Genomic DNA, 14271 nt, shown 5'->3' on the forward strand with positions numbered 1-14271 from the left:
CTCCAGCCGCTGACATTGAGACGGGTGGGGGGTGACGGGGGGATGGGCCCCACAGCAAGGGAATCCCCCCCACGCCTCCTCCCCTCTTCCTCCTGCCCACCCTGACCAGCTCCACCCCCCCTATTCCTCCCCCCCCCTGGAATCCTCAGTCCTGGCTCAGCACTGGCAGGGGAGGGGATTTGAGTGGGGCGGAGGGGCCAGGACTCCTGGGTTCTCTCCCCGGCTCTGGGAGGGGAGTGGGGTCTGGTGGTTAGAGCAGGGGGGCTGGGAGTCAGGGCTCCTGGGTTCTCTCCCCAGCTCTGGGAGGGGAGTGGGGTCTGGTGGTTAGAGCAGGGGGGCTGGGAGTCAGGACTCCTGGGTTCTCTCCCCAGCTCTGGGAGGGGAGTGGGGTCTGGTGGTTAGAGCAGGGGGGCTGGGAGTCAGGACTCCTGGGTTCTCTCCCCGGCTCTGGGAGGGGAGTGGGGTCTGGTGGTTAGAGCCGGGGGGGCTGGGAGCCAGGACTCCTGGGTTCTCTCCCCAGCTCTGGGAGGGGAGTGGGGTCTGGTGGTTAGAGCCGGGGGGGCTGGGAGCCACGACTCCTGGGTTCTCTCCCCAGCTCTGCCACGATCTCTCTGTATGACCTGTCGCCCGTCTTGCCACGCGGCCTTGGGTAGGGTAGAAGCTAGGAGGGCTGGCAGTGGTCAGAGTTACAGTACAGCCTTCTCAGCTCCCCGCTTCCCCCCCAGGCAGGGCTGAGTAACTGCTCCGCCCAACCCCCCCTCTAAATCCTAATGATCCCCCCACCGCACCTTCCCTTCTCTGATTGTTCTGCACCCCCGCCCCCCAGCTCTGCCCCCAGCGTGGCACTGCTAACCTGCTCCTGGGCATCTCACACCCCACCCCACATCTCCCGCTGAGGAGGAGAGGGGTCTGCAATGGGGGGAGGCGTGCTGCTGCACCCCCCCCCATCTCCATGGAGGTGTTGCCTTTTCCTCTTGCACACGGACCGGGGTCGGGGGTGTGTGTGTGCGGTGAGGGAGATCAGGCCAGGGCTAGAACCCAGGAGCCCTCCACTGCTCTAACCAATAGACCCCACTCCCTTCCCACAGCAAGGAAAGAACCCAGGCGTCCTGGCTTCCAGCCACCCCCCGCTCTAACCACTAGACCCCCCTCCCCTCCCAGAGCCGCTGCCTGGGATCTGAGCCCCAGGGCTGTGCTGGGCCGAGGTCTCCGCACTCCCCAGCGGGATGCGCTGTGTCCCGTCTAGCTTTTGCTGGGACAGGGGAGCGGCCGGTGCTCCTGTGAGGCTCTGTCAGCCCTTCAGAGCAGCAGGCGGGGGGTCTGGTGCTAAAAGAGAGGGAGAGATGGCGGGTGACGGGAAGCAGGACTGGGGCTGGGTTGGAAGTGCCCCGCACTGCTCGGCATGCAGCCGCCGAGTGGGGAACCGCCGGGGACTGGTGTGCAGGGAACATGTGAGCTGGGGATTGGGGTGTGGATATAACATGTGTTTGCCATTGAGCGCAACGGGGGGCTGTGTGGGTAACGCACGTGTCCGACACCGATCCCAATGAGTTGTGTGTGGATAACGCGTACCGCCAGTGACCCTGTAGCTAACACGTGTCTGACACCGATCCCAATGAGTTGTGTGTGGATAACGCGTACCGCCAGTGACCCTGTAGCTAACACGTGTCTGACACCGATCCCAATGAGTTGTGTGTGGATAACGCATACCGCCGGTGACCCTGTAGCTAACTCGTGTCCGACACCGATCCCAATGAGTTGTGTGTGGATAACGCGTACCGCCGGTGACCCTGTAGCTAACACGTGTCTGACACCGATCCCAATGAGTTGTGTGTGGATAACGCATACCGCCGGTGACCCTGTAGCTAACACGTGTCTGACACCGATCCCAATGAGTTGTGTGTGGATAACGCATACCGCCGGTGACCCTGTAGCTAACTCGTGTCCGACACCGATCCCAATGAGTTGTGTGTGGATAACGCATACCGCCGGTGACCCTGTAGCTAACTCGTGTCCGACACCGATCCCAATGAGTTGTGTGTGGATAACGCGTACCGCCGGTGACCCTGTAGCTAACACGTGTCTGACACCGATCCCAATGAATTGTGTGTGGATAACGCGTACCGCCGGTGACCCTGTAGCCAACACGTGTCTGACACCGATCCCAATGAATTGTGTGTGGATAACGCGTACCGCCGGTGACCCTGTAGCTAACACGTGTCCGACACCGATCCCAATGAGTTGTGTGTGGATAACGCGTACCGCCGGTGACCCTGTAGCTAACACGTGTCTGACACCGATCCCAATGAGTTGTGTGTGGATAACGCGTACCGCCGGTGACCCTGTAGCTAACTCGTGTCTGACACCGATCCCAATGAGTTGTGTGTGGATAACGCGTACCGCTGGTGACCCTGTGGCTAACACGTGTCTGACACCGATCCCAATGGATTGTGTGTGGATAACGCATACCGCCGGTGACCCTGTAGCTAACTCGTGTCCGACACCGATCCCAATGAGTTGTGTGTGGATAACGCATACCGCCGGTGACCCTGTAGCTAACTCGTGTCCGACACCGATCCCAATGAGTTGTGTGTGGATAACGCGTACCGCCGGTGACCCTGTAGCCAACACGTGTCTGACACCGATCCCAATGAATTGTGTGTGGATAACGCGTACCGCCGGTGACCCTGTAGCCAACACGTGTCTGACACCGATCCCAATGAATTGTGTGTGGATAACGCGTACCGCCGGTGACCCTGTAGCTAACTCGTGTCCGACACCGATCCCAATGAATTGTGTGTGGATAACGCGTACCGCCGGTGACCCTGTAGCTAACACGTGTCTGACACCGATCCCAATGAGTTGTGTGTGGATAACGCATACCGCCGGTGACCCTGTAGTTAACATGTGTCCGACACCGATCCCAATGAGTTGTGTGTGGATAACGCGTACCGCCGGTGACCCTGTAGCTAACACGTGTCTGACACCGATCCCAATGAGTTGTGTGTGGATAACGCATACCGCCGGTGACCCTGTAGTTAACATGTGTCCGACACCGATCCCAATGAGTTGTGTGTGGATAACGCGTACCGCCGGTGACCCTGTAGCTAACACGTGTCTGACACCGATCCCAATGAGTTGTGTGTGGATAACGCGTACCGTCGGTGACCCTGTAGTTAACACGTGTCCGACACCGATCCCAATGAGTTGTGTGTGGATAACGCGTACCGCCGGTGACCCTGTAGCCAACACGTGTCTGACACCGATCCCAATGAATTGTGTGTGGATAACGCGTACCGCCAGTGACCCTGTAGCTAACACGTGTCTGACACCGATCCCAATGAGTTGTGTGTGGATAACGCATACCGCCGGTGACCCTGTAGTTAACACGTGTCCGACACCGATCCCAATGAGTTGTGTGTGGATAATGCATACCGCCGGTGACCCTGTAGTTAACACGTGTCCGACACCGATCCCAATGAGTTGTGTGTGGATAATGCGTACCGCCGGTGACCCTGTAGCTAACTCGTGTCTGACACCGATCCCAATGAGTTGTGTGTGGATAACGCGTACCGCCGGTGACCCTGTAGCTAACACGTGTCCGACACCGATCCCAATGAGTTGTGTGTGGATAACGCGTACCGCCGGTGACCCTGTAGTTAACACGTGTCTGACACCGATCCCAATGAGTTGTGTGTGGATAACGCGTACCGCCGGTGACCCTGTAGCTAACACGTGTCCGACACCAATCCCAATGAGTTGTGTGTGGATAACGCATACTGGGGGTAACTGTGTGGATAATGTGTTGCAGGTGACCCTGTGGCTAACACGTGTCGGACACTGATCCCAATGGATTGTGTGTGGATAACGTGCATTGTTGCCATGTAGCTACTGTGTAGCTAAGAGGTGTCTGACATCTACCCCAGTGAGTTGCTGTGTAGATAACACGTGCTGCGGGGCACCATGTGGATAACGTGCTGCGGGTGACCCTGTAGATGACACTGAGTGTGGCTCGCTCCTCATGGGGTTGCTGTGCAGAGAACACAGCACCCGGCGACCCTGCCGCGGGTCCTGTGGTCTCGCCGTAAGCTCCCGGGCCGTGGCCATGTCTGTGTCATGGAGCCGCCCACGAGGCAGGGCCCGTGTTCGCCCTTGTTCCCTGGTGTACCGGTGTGTGGGGACACGTGCAAGGAAGCGCCTGGTGCCCTAGGGGACGTCCCTAACCCCAGAAACATCCCCTGATAACCTGAACCCCCGCCCCAGCTAACCCCCACCCTCCTAACCCCCAACCCGAGTGCCTGAACACCTGAGCCCCTAAACCTGTTAGCCCTCGAACTCCCAGCCCCCAACACCTGGTCCTGATGCCTGTAACCCCACAAATTCATTGATCCTAGTCACCAGGACTCCTGACCTCCCTAAACCCACTATCCCTCCGGCCCCAGATCCCCCGAACTGCTTATTTTAGCGCTGAGGGTCCAGGGACGTCCATGGTGCCCGGGGGGGTCGGGGCGGGCGGGGGGATCTCTGAGGACCCGGGCCTCCCGCTCTGGCCTTCTTAGGTCTGGGCCTCCGCCCCTACCCACCCCCAGGCCCCAAACGGCCCTTGTGCTTTGCTTCCCTCCTCCCTCCCCATGACCACGCGCGGATCGGGCCGTGTCCTGCTGGGTCCACGGCGAATGGAACCCAGAGCAAGTGTAAAAACCTTCGGGGGGAACGTTTGCCCCACCCGCAGCCTCCTCTGAGTGGTGCCAATGCTGCCGCCCCCACACCCTCCAGACATGCCCCCCCCCTCCCCACTGATCGATTATTTCTGGATTGAGCCGCCCAGCCGCTTCCCTCTGGTTAACGCACCACCTCCGGAACCAATTGGCTGGATAATTCATGGGACGTTTAATTAACACATTTACGTTTTGATCCTCTGACGTCCCCCCCCCGCCGCTTGCCTTTTCTCCCCCTTAGATGAGTTTGTGCCCAAACCACGACAGATCCTGCCCCCCCCACAAGCCCACTCCAACCCATCCTCCCCCCGGCTAACCGGCTACACGGGCGCCCACCCCTGCCTCCACTCCATCCCCGTCTCCCTGCCCCCCATCCCCGCCCACATCAACAATTCAGAAAGGGTGAGTCAGACCCACCCCGAAACCAGGCGATTTAAAAAGAAAATGAAATGGGGGGGGGCACTTGCACGTCTCTTCTCCCATTTGAACCCCCCCCCACACACATCCTGCCCCAGGGATGGGGTTGGAACAAGCGTGGGAAGAGGCGGAGCCTTGGGCGAGGGGGCGGAGCGAGGGGCGGAGCCTTAGGCTGGAGCTGGTGTGGAGCCCCCCGGAGCAAACTAGAAGTCGGTGCCCATGTTTCTCAGGGCCCACGGGGATGGGGCTCGGGGGTCGTGGCCGGAGCAGCCGCAGTGGGGCTGCTGCATATTATTGTTTCCCGTAGTACCTGGGTCTAGGTGCTCCAGTCGTGAGCCAGGACCCCATTGTGCTGGGCATGTTCACACAGCACAAAACGGCACAGCCTGCCCCAGGGAGCCTGCAAACAAAATGTAAGACAAGAGACCATGGAGGGCGGGGGCATACAAATAAACAACGAAAACCCGGGGCTTGTTTAGTCTGGAAAAGAGAAGCCGGAGCGGGGACGTGAGAACAGTTTGCAAGTACAGAAAAGGCAGTTACAAGGAGGAGGGAGAAGAATTGTTCTTCCGAACCTCTGGGGACAGGACAAGAAGCCGTGGGCTTAAATGGCAGCCAGGGGGGTTCAGGTTGGACATTAGGAAGAACTTCCGAGCTGTCCGGGTGGTGAAGCACCGGAATAAATTGCCCAGGGCGGTGGTGGAATCTCCGTCACTGGGGATTTTTAAGAGCGGGCTGGACAAACCCCTGTCAGGGACGGTCTAGAGCAGTGGCTGTCAACCTTTGCAGACAACTGTACCCCTTTCAGGAGGCTGATTTGTCTTGCGTACCCCAAGTTTCCCCCCACTTAAAAACGACCTGCTTACAAAACCAGACACTGAAACGCAGAAGCGTCCCAGCCACCCGCGGACGGAGAAATGGCCAACTTTCTCATTTTTACCGTAAACTTATCAAAGAAACTCATTGGAATATAAACACTGTCCTGACATTTCAGTGTCTAGCGTACAGAGCAGTATAAACGAGCCATGGCCTGTAGGAAATTTGAGTGCGTGCGGACTTTGCTAGCGCTTTTTGCATCGCCTGTTGTAAAACTCGGTGAATCTCTAGAGGAGTTGATGTACCCAGTGGAAGACCTCTGCGTGCCCCCAGCTGGTTGAAAGTCACTGCAATACTTCGTCCTGCCTTGAGGGCAGGGGCCTGGAATAGATGACCTCTCGAGATCCCTTCCCATCCTGTGGGACAACGGTGGTCGGCACGGTGCGTGGTGATGTAGGCTGCGCGTTGCTGGGTTTGGTCGGCATCCGGCAAAGGAGAGTTTTGAGGAAGTACCGGGGCACTGCTGGGCTCTTTCATCTGGCGGGGGAATGCCGAATGAGAACCGCGGGATGGGAGCTGATGCCAGATGAAAAAGGAGGGTGGCATTTTTAAACATAAGGGGGGCGGGGGAGAAAGGAGTGGAATAACCCCCCCTGGCATGGTGGGGCTCCTGATCTCAGCTGGTGTGACGGGGGCCCTGATCTTGGTTGGGGTCTTCAGGCACTGCTGCAAGACACGTAATAAGACTTGAGGCAGAGATGAGTCTGCAGGGGATTTTAGAGGGGAGGGGCGCAGGTTGGTTGGGAGTCTTGTGGTATTTTGGGTTTCCTAAAGTGCCAGGTGCTGGAGTCCTGGGATTTAAGGAGTATCAGGAATTAGGGGGTGGGAGAGAGAAGTTTACAAACAGGACCCAAACAGGACCTGAAAACAGAAGACGAATTAAATGAGCCCAGTATTTATCATTTTGCCTCTATATAAAACCATGGTACTCCCACACCTTGAATACTGCATGCAGATGTGGTAGCCCCATCTCAAAAAAGATATATGGGAATTGGAAAAGGTTCAGAAAAGGGCAACAAAAATGATCAGGGGTCTGGAACGGCTTCCACATGAGGAGAGATTAAGAAGACTGGAGCTTTTCAGCTTGGAAAAGAGACGACTAAAGGGGGATACGATTGAGGTCTGTCAAATCATGACTGGTGTGGAGAAAGTAAATGAGGAAGTGTTATTTACTCCTCATAACACAAGAAGTAGGGGTCACACAATGAAATTAACAGGCACCAGGTTTAAAACAAACAAAAGTATTTCTTCACCCAACACACAGTCAACCTGTGGAACTCCTTGCCCGGGGATGTTGTTGTCACGGACTCACAGGTTGTGCCACTCTTGGCCCTGTGCGGTCCCTGTGGGGATCCCCCTTCAGTGCAACAGCCCTTCTCGGGGTCCATTCTCTCTCTGGGGTTAGGCCCCTCCGCCTCCTGGAACCGCACCTCTCTGAGCCTTATCACGCCTGTCTCTCGCCATGGGCCCCCGCAGGGAGTCCCCTCGCTCTGGACCCCTGGGGTCTCCACTCCCAGAGGGAATAATGCCCCCCTGTTCTCTAGCCCGGAGTGACTCTCAGCCAGCGTAAAACAGGAGGGTTTATTGAGCGTCTGAACCCAGCACAGGAAACTCTCCGGGTCGCAGGCCTGGCCTCCCTCAGCCCAGCACATCTAGGTCTCTCCTGCAGCGAGGGGGGGCTCTGCCTGCTCCTCTCCCCAGTCCAGAGCCCCCCTGCTTCCAGCCGATCATCCCGTCTCGTCTCCCCCAACAGCTCCTCCCCCGTCCTTTGTCTTCTATCCCAGGTAAACAGGTCACCTGGGGTCCTCTTTCCTCTGCCCTTTGTCCTCCCACTGGCCAGAACCGGCTGACTACCAAGCTGAGGTGGGCCTCTTAGTCTCCAGGTCACCAGTTGTTAGGGTCCCTCATCTTCAGGCTATTGTGGGGTGTGTGTGTGTGTGTGTGTGTGTGTGTGTCCCGGCTGCTAGGCGTGGTCACACCTGGTCCTCTGCACCAACAAACCCTCTCCCACCACCTCGTTACACAGGCAGCACATGGGGAAACTGAGGCGCGTGCACGCTATTCATGTAAAACACGAATCTCGAGATTTGTAAGCCAATTTCTTGATTTCTGTGGCCTGACCATGATTTAGAAGCACGGGGAGGCTGACAAGATCGGAGTGCCCTCACGGTGTTTGCGGTCAAAGTGGGCTGAGGAGTACTTTGGTCTGCCATCACGGATAGTGCAGTTGTCCCAGAGCTGGTTCTGGATTCAGCTAAAGCTCAGGAAGGGAAGGGTCCTAAGTTTGTGTCTGCTCGGGAGAATGGCCCTGTAACTAGGTTGCATCCAATTAGTGTCTATGCAAAATCCCAGAGACCAGACAATTCTGGAGCTTGTATTTTGCCTGTTGCTAGTGTGTGGCTGGGAAAGGGTGCAGCAACTCTCACTAATCAGGGTGAGATCCTAGCCAGGGCACAAGGAGAGCATGCAGGTGATGTGATTGTGTTACCTACTGAGGGTGTGGAAACCTGTAGCAAGAAGGAAAAGATTCCTGAACTTGTGGGTGGCAAAGGGAAGGAGAAGGCTTCTCACCTTTTATCTAGGAAGTCTGTCAGTTTGCCTGAAAGGGGTTGTGGAGGAATCCGCCAGATGGGCCAGAGGTAATTCTGGATGTAAGGGAGACCCAGAAAGACTCTGTTGTTGCTCGGGGGTGGGGGGTGGGGGTGTTCCTCTAGAGCAAGCCCTAGGTAAAGAGGGTAAGAGCAGAATTTCTGGGGGGGGTGAATTGTTGCATAGAAAAGCCCTAGGGAAAGGAATCCTCATGGAGTCTTTGCAAGCAGTTTACTGCAACTGAAGGGTGTGAAAGTGATTTAATCAAGAAAGTTTCAGTTCCTAACAGCCAGAAATTTTCTGTTGTGAATGGATCCACTGACTTTCCTGTTGAAAGATCCAGTGTGGAGAGCTTTGAGAAGGTCTCAGATGAAGTGAAAGCTGTTAAGAAAGTTAAACAGTCCTATAACCAAGTGGCTGTGTTTGGCCAGCTTGTTGGGGAGAAGACCCAATCCCAGTTTGACCCCCTGGGGTTTTGGGGTGGCCAAAGGGCACGGGCCGCATAAACCTTCCCACATGCGGCCTGCGAGTGCTATCGACCACCTCCGACCTAAGGGAGGGCATGAAACTGGAAGGACCCGGTGTAACTCCCACCAAGGAATGGGAGAGATGCTGGGGCATCCATAGAAACGTTGGTGGCTTCGAACTTCCCCAGGTCACCGGCTAAAGTGACCCCGCTCAGTTCGATCTCGAAGGGGGGAGAGATGTGACGAAGTGGGACTGTTCTTAATGTTTCCTCTGAATAGTGTGGGGGTGCCTCAGTTTCCCCTATGCAGTTCTTAAGTCTCTAGGTGGTGGAGTAAGGGTGTATGATCATTGCAGAGCCCTAGAGGGCAGGTGTGGGCAGGGGTCTGGACGCAGAGAATGGCCGACACCCTGTTTCCTGGCCACTGATGGCCTGGGCCCTTCCCCCCTCCCCGCAAGGTGAGAGCTCAAGGGTTGGAGAACAAAGGAATCAGGTGACCTCCTGGCCCAGGAAAGGGACAAAGCCCAGAGGAGGGGGGGCTGGAGGGAGTTTCAGTTTGGGGCTGGCTGGAGACATGGAGTGAAGGGCAGACGTGGTTGTCTGGCTCACTGTCCCCCAAAATGGACCCAGCTGAGGGGTCCTGTTCTCTGCACCTACAAGCTCTGTGTTAGACCATGTTCCTGTCGTCTAATAAACCCTCTGTTTTACTGGCTGGCTGAGAGTCTCGTCTGACTGTGCAGTTGGGGGGCAGGACCCTCTGGCTTCCCCAGGAGCCCCGCCTGAGCGGACTCGCTGTGGGAAGCGCATGGAGGGGCAGGGGAGGCTGACTGCTCCAAGGTCAGACCCAGGAAGGTGGAGCCGGGTGAGCTGTGTGTCCTGTAGACAGGCTGCTCCCAAAGAGGAGACTTCCCCAGAGTCCTGCCCAGCTTCATGGGGAGCAGTTCCAGAGCATCGCCCAGGGACTCCGTGACAGGAGTGCTTTGGTCTGCCATCACGGATGGGATAAATGGGGGCCAGTCGAGGGCTCAGCAGCACACGGGAGAGATCGGCTATGGGGCTGCTCCCACGGAGTCAGACAAGCAGCTTGGTTGTGGTTTAAAGAAGGTGAAAAAGAAACAAGGAAGATGCAGCGTTGCCAAGCCTGAGTTTAAGAAAAAAACTTCTCTGTGCCTTGTGGTTTTGGAGCCTTTAGGCTCTGCTCGAGTCAGCTTTCCAAGCCCTTTTCTGCAGCCGTGTGGGTGAGAAAATGACTCTCTTTTGAAAAAGTGGCCGCAGAGTAACTCACGTCATCCCCTGACTCCGGGAGCTGGGGCTTTACGAAACACACCTTTGCTCAGGGTGACACCCCCCTTGGTTCAGTCTCTTCCATGCTGGGGGTGGGAGTTTGACCGTGGTTCTGTCAGCGGGAATGAGCCTCAGATTCCCAACACCTGATCTCCGATCCCCAGCCTGGGTTGGGATTCCCTCCAGGAAAAAAAAAATCTCCGAATTAGGTTGAGTCTGAATCTGTTGTTATGTGTCTTTATGGTAGCCCCAAATGAGATCAGCCTTCACTCCCGTGCCAGGCGGTATGCAGTCCCCGACCATACAATCCATATTCATAAAAGTTGGAGTGATTTTTGGGTGGCAAACGGTTGGATTTGGATCTTGCGGTCTTAGGCTTCTCGCGGCTGCTTTTCCACGAATTGTGCTTGACTAAGGGGAGCTGGCCCGGTGGTGCGAGGAGGGTGTCAGGGTGTGGGAGATGCTGCTCCTGTGTCCCGAGAACTTTGTCACTCTCCCGGGGGGTGGGGGGCGCACGTGGGGACAGGCCTGGAGCGAGCAGGGCCCCCCAGTCTGAATCCTGCCCAGACAAGCAGAAGCTAAAAGCTGTTCCCACCTCCTGGCTGCTTGGGGTCCCCTCGGGGAGATGGGTTTGGTAGGGTGTCTGCCTCTCCAGAGATGGGTGAGAGCTGGCAAAACTGTTTCATTTCCCCCCTTCCCATGCACCCACTCCATGTGTGTTTAAAAAATCAACAAACACAGCTGAGAACATGATTACAACAACAATTCAGAGACTCTCCTGGTTCGGGCGAGGGTCTCCTCACATTTTGGGGTCCCCTGGCCCACACGGGAAGTAACTTTCAAAAGCGGATAAGGGCTGGCTCCCCAAAAGGTACTTTGGCGCGTCGAAACCTAACCCGCGGCCTTGCTCTGCATGCGGATTTGATCGCGGCGTCGCCCAGGGGAGCGAAAAATCCACCCCGCTCTGAGACACGGGGCTGGACGGGCTGAAGCTCTGGTGTAGACGGTGCTACGTCGCCGGGCGAATCCAGCCGAGCCAGCTCCTGCCTCTCGGGGGGTGTGGATTACCTCTGCCGACGGGAGAATCGGCGTAGGTTGTGGCCACAGTGGCACTCCACCGTTTTAAGTGCAGACAAGCCCACCGCCTACTGTGAGCCTCAGCTCCCCGGCTCCCTCTCCGATGCGTGGGGAGAGGCAGACGCCTCACAGCGTGTCTACACTTAAAACGCACCTGCCTGGTGCCGTGTAGACGCGACCTACGCCGGTGAGGCGCTAGCTAGGTCGGCAGAAGAAGTCGCACCCAGCACTGGTGTGAACTGGGGGGGTCTTGGCTGGTCTAACTCTGTCTCTCGGGGGTGGGGGTGGATTTTTCACACCGGAGGGACGCAGCTGGACCGACGTGAGCTCCTGCTGCAGAGCAGACCTGGGAAAGGGATCAGGTGGGGAGCCTTTTGTCCTTTTCGTTGGCACAAGAACCGGCCGTTGAGTAAATTTAGGCTGGAAATTAGCAGGTTTCTAACCAGCAGATGGGGCAGAGGGAGATTCGGGAGCGGGGGGGCATGAGACTGGGCTGGTTTAAGAGGGAGCTGGCTACGTTTCTGAACGGGATTATGGGAGAACGGGGCCCTTCCGGTCCTGTGTCGAGACGGCTCCTCAGAAGCCGGCAAGCGGAGCCGGAGTGAAACGCAGAACTGGGGTGGTCTGGTGGCCCCTGGTTGATGGGCAAGGGGGCTGCTGGGCAGGGGACGCTCTCCTGGAGGATGGGAGCCCGTCCTCGCTTGCTCTCTGGTTTCGAGTGAGTGGCACATCCCGTTATAGGCTGGTGTCGGGGGCACGCGTCGGTCTGCGTCGCTCGGTGCTCGAAGAGCATTGTGACCCCGTCCCCGAGGGGCCCGCGTCCCGCTCCCAGTCGAGGGGCCCGCATCACACAAAACTCCAAAACCGTGTGGGCGCTTTGGGAAATGTGGCCCAGCTCACGGCAACTAGTCTGGCTGCCTGCGGAGCCCTAGGCTGGGGAACGTCACCCAGTGACTCCTGCATCCAGCCCATATCAGGTGGTCGAGCTAGAGAGGCGCTTTTAGAGAGCGGGACCCAGTCCTGAGCTGGCATGGCACTAGGGGTCTTGTTTCTGGTCCTGGGTTCAAACCAAGGTCGCTAGAGGAAGCGTAGACCAGCGATTTGGGCCTTGGCCTTGGGCTTGGCAGATCCAGGTGCAAGTCGCTGCTTTTCTGTTGACTTCTGGTGTGATCTTAGGCTCCTCCTTTGCCTTCCCTCTGCCTCAGTTTCCCACCTGTACATGGGGCGAGTGGTGCCGCCCTGCCTCCTGCGGGGTTGTGAGGAGAAACACCTTAAAGAACGAGTCACCCATATCCTATGGTGATGGGGGCCGTAGCAGTCACTAATCTGACTGTGTGGTTAGGGGGAAGTGCCGGTGAGCAGCCAGTTACTCTGAGAGCTTGAGGCAAAGAGACAGTCCGCCACTGAGCAGGGTTTTCTCTCTCTCTCTCTCTTTTTTTTTTAAAGGATTGGGTGATTTTTAAGCCACGTGCTCAGTTTTTGAGGCCTGGAAGCGCGGGGAAGGGGTGTGTGTTGAGGATGGGTTGTTGTCAGCCCTGCTGCTGGGTGCGCTTGGAGGCCTGACACTGGGCTAGATGGGCCCCTGCCCTCTGGCCCAGCCTGGTGATTCCTGGGGTGCTACATTTTTATCCTCTTGGACATGTCTTGATTGGAGTTGGCATGAAGGGGAGCAGAGGGGGGAAGGGATGGAGCTGGGGGGGGGGAAGCAGGAGAGTGAGCTGGGGAGGAGAGATAGGGAGGGATGGAGAGCCGGGAGGGGGATGGAGCCTGTGAGAATGGAGTCTGGCTGGGCTGGGGGAGGGAAGGTGCCCTGGGGGGCAGGGGAGGCTCCCGGGGCTCTGGGGTGGTGAGGGGGAGGTGCCCGGGGGGGGGGAAAGGAACGGGGGGGGGTGGAGGTGCCCTGGGCTTGGGGGGAGGAACCGGGAGGGAGGAGCACTGGGCTGGAGAGAGGGGCGGGGGGGGGGAGAACGGGGGAGTTGCCTGCGGGTGGGAGGAAGCGAGGGTGGGAGATGCCCTGGGAAGGGGGGGGAAGATGGAGGTACCGGGGAGAGGGCTGGGGGGGGAGATGCCTGGGGATGGGTGGAACCGTAGGAGGGGGAAGTGCCCAGGGGTGGGGGGGGGGAGGAACGGGGGCGGGGGAAGGTGCCCGGGGCTCGCAGGAACCGGGGGGGGAGGTGCCCGGGGCTGGGGGGCGGGGAGCGGCGCAGGGCCCTGCACCGCCGTGTGACTGGAAACCCTAATTAGCGCCCGGAGCCGGGGCCAGGCGGGAGCGGGGTTGGGGGGGCGGCCGGCGGGGCTCGGGCTCCTGGCGAGGGGGGGTTACGGGGGCGGCGGAAGGAGGGAAGGGAGCAGCGTCGGGGGAGGAGGGACGGAGGCGCGTTGTGTCGTCGGAAGACGGGCAGGATCCGGGGTCGGAGCAGGGGGAAGAAGCAGGATCGGAGGGACCAGGGCTGGGGGGGCCACTCCGCTGCCCCCCCCAAGGTGCAGATCCCTCCCTCCACCCCCGCATCCCTTCCTCCATCTCCCCTTCCTTCTCCGCATCCCTCCCTGCAACTCCTGCCCCCCCGGCTTGGAGCGCCGCCCCCCCACCTGAGCCAGGCGAGGCGCTGGGGGGTGGGGGGGGAGAAGGGGAGCGCGGCCCATGCCGACCCATTGAGGTGTGTGTGTGTGTGTGTGGGGGGGGGTCCTTCCTTTTTTCCTCCACTGAAGCCCCTCCCCCCACTCATCCGTCCCCCCATCTCCTCTCCCCCCCCCCGCAGCTGCTTCTAATCCTCCCTGTCCTCAGGCTGGTATCTTCTCCACGGGGGGGGGGGGGGGGGGCTGATAGGCCCCAGAATAGCACGT

The 14271-nt window shown here is 58.4% G+C and overlaps 2 protein-coding genes across 3 annotated transcripts in view; one reads left to right on the top strand and one right to left on the bottom strand.

Moving 5' to 3' along the window:
• The window catches only part of NOSIP (nitric oxide synthase interacting protein), a 357930-nt gene that overhangs the window by 102626 nt on the left and 241033 nt on the right, over window positions 1-14271 (bottom strand). The window lies entirely within an intron of this gene.
• LRRC4B (leucine rich repeat containing 4B) overlaps window positions 1-14271 on the top strand; it is a 37578-nt gene that overhangs the window by 4342 nt on the left and 18965 nt on the right. The window contains exon 1 of one of the 2 annotated variants that reach the window (XM_073321822.1): window positions 13821-13908. The exons of the other annotated variant lie outside the window; for it this stretch is intronic. The gene's annotated coding sequence lies outside the window, so the exon portion shown is untranslated. Of the gene's footprint in view, window positions 1-13820; window positions 13909-14271 lie in introns of those variants that run through there. 2 annotated transcript variants of the gene reach the window in all.

The sequence above is a fragment of the Lepidochelys kempii genome, chromosome 23 (assembly GCF_965140265.1).
Source record: "Lepidochelys kempii isolate rLepKem1 chromosome 23, rLepKem1.hap2, whole genome shotgun sequence".
Classification (NCBI taxonomy): domain Eukaryota; kingdom Metazoa; phylum Chordata; order Testudines; family Cheloniidae; genus Lepidochelys; species Lepidochelys kempii.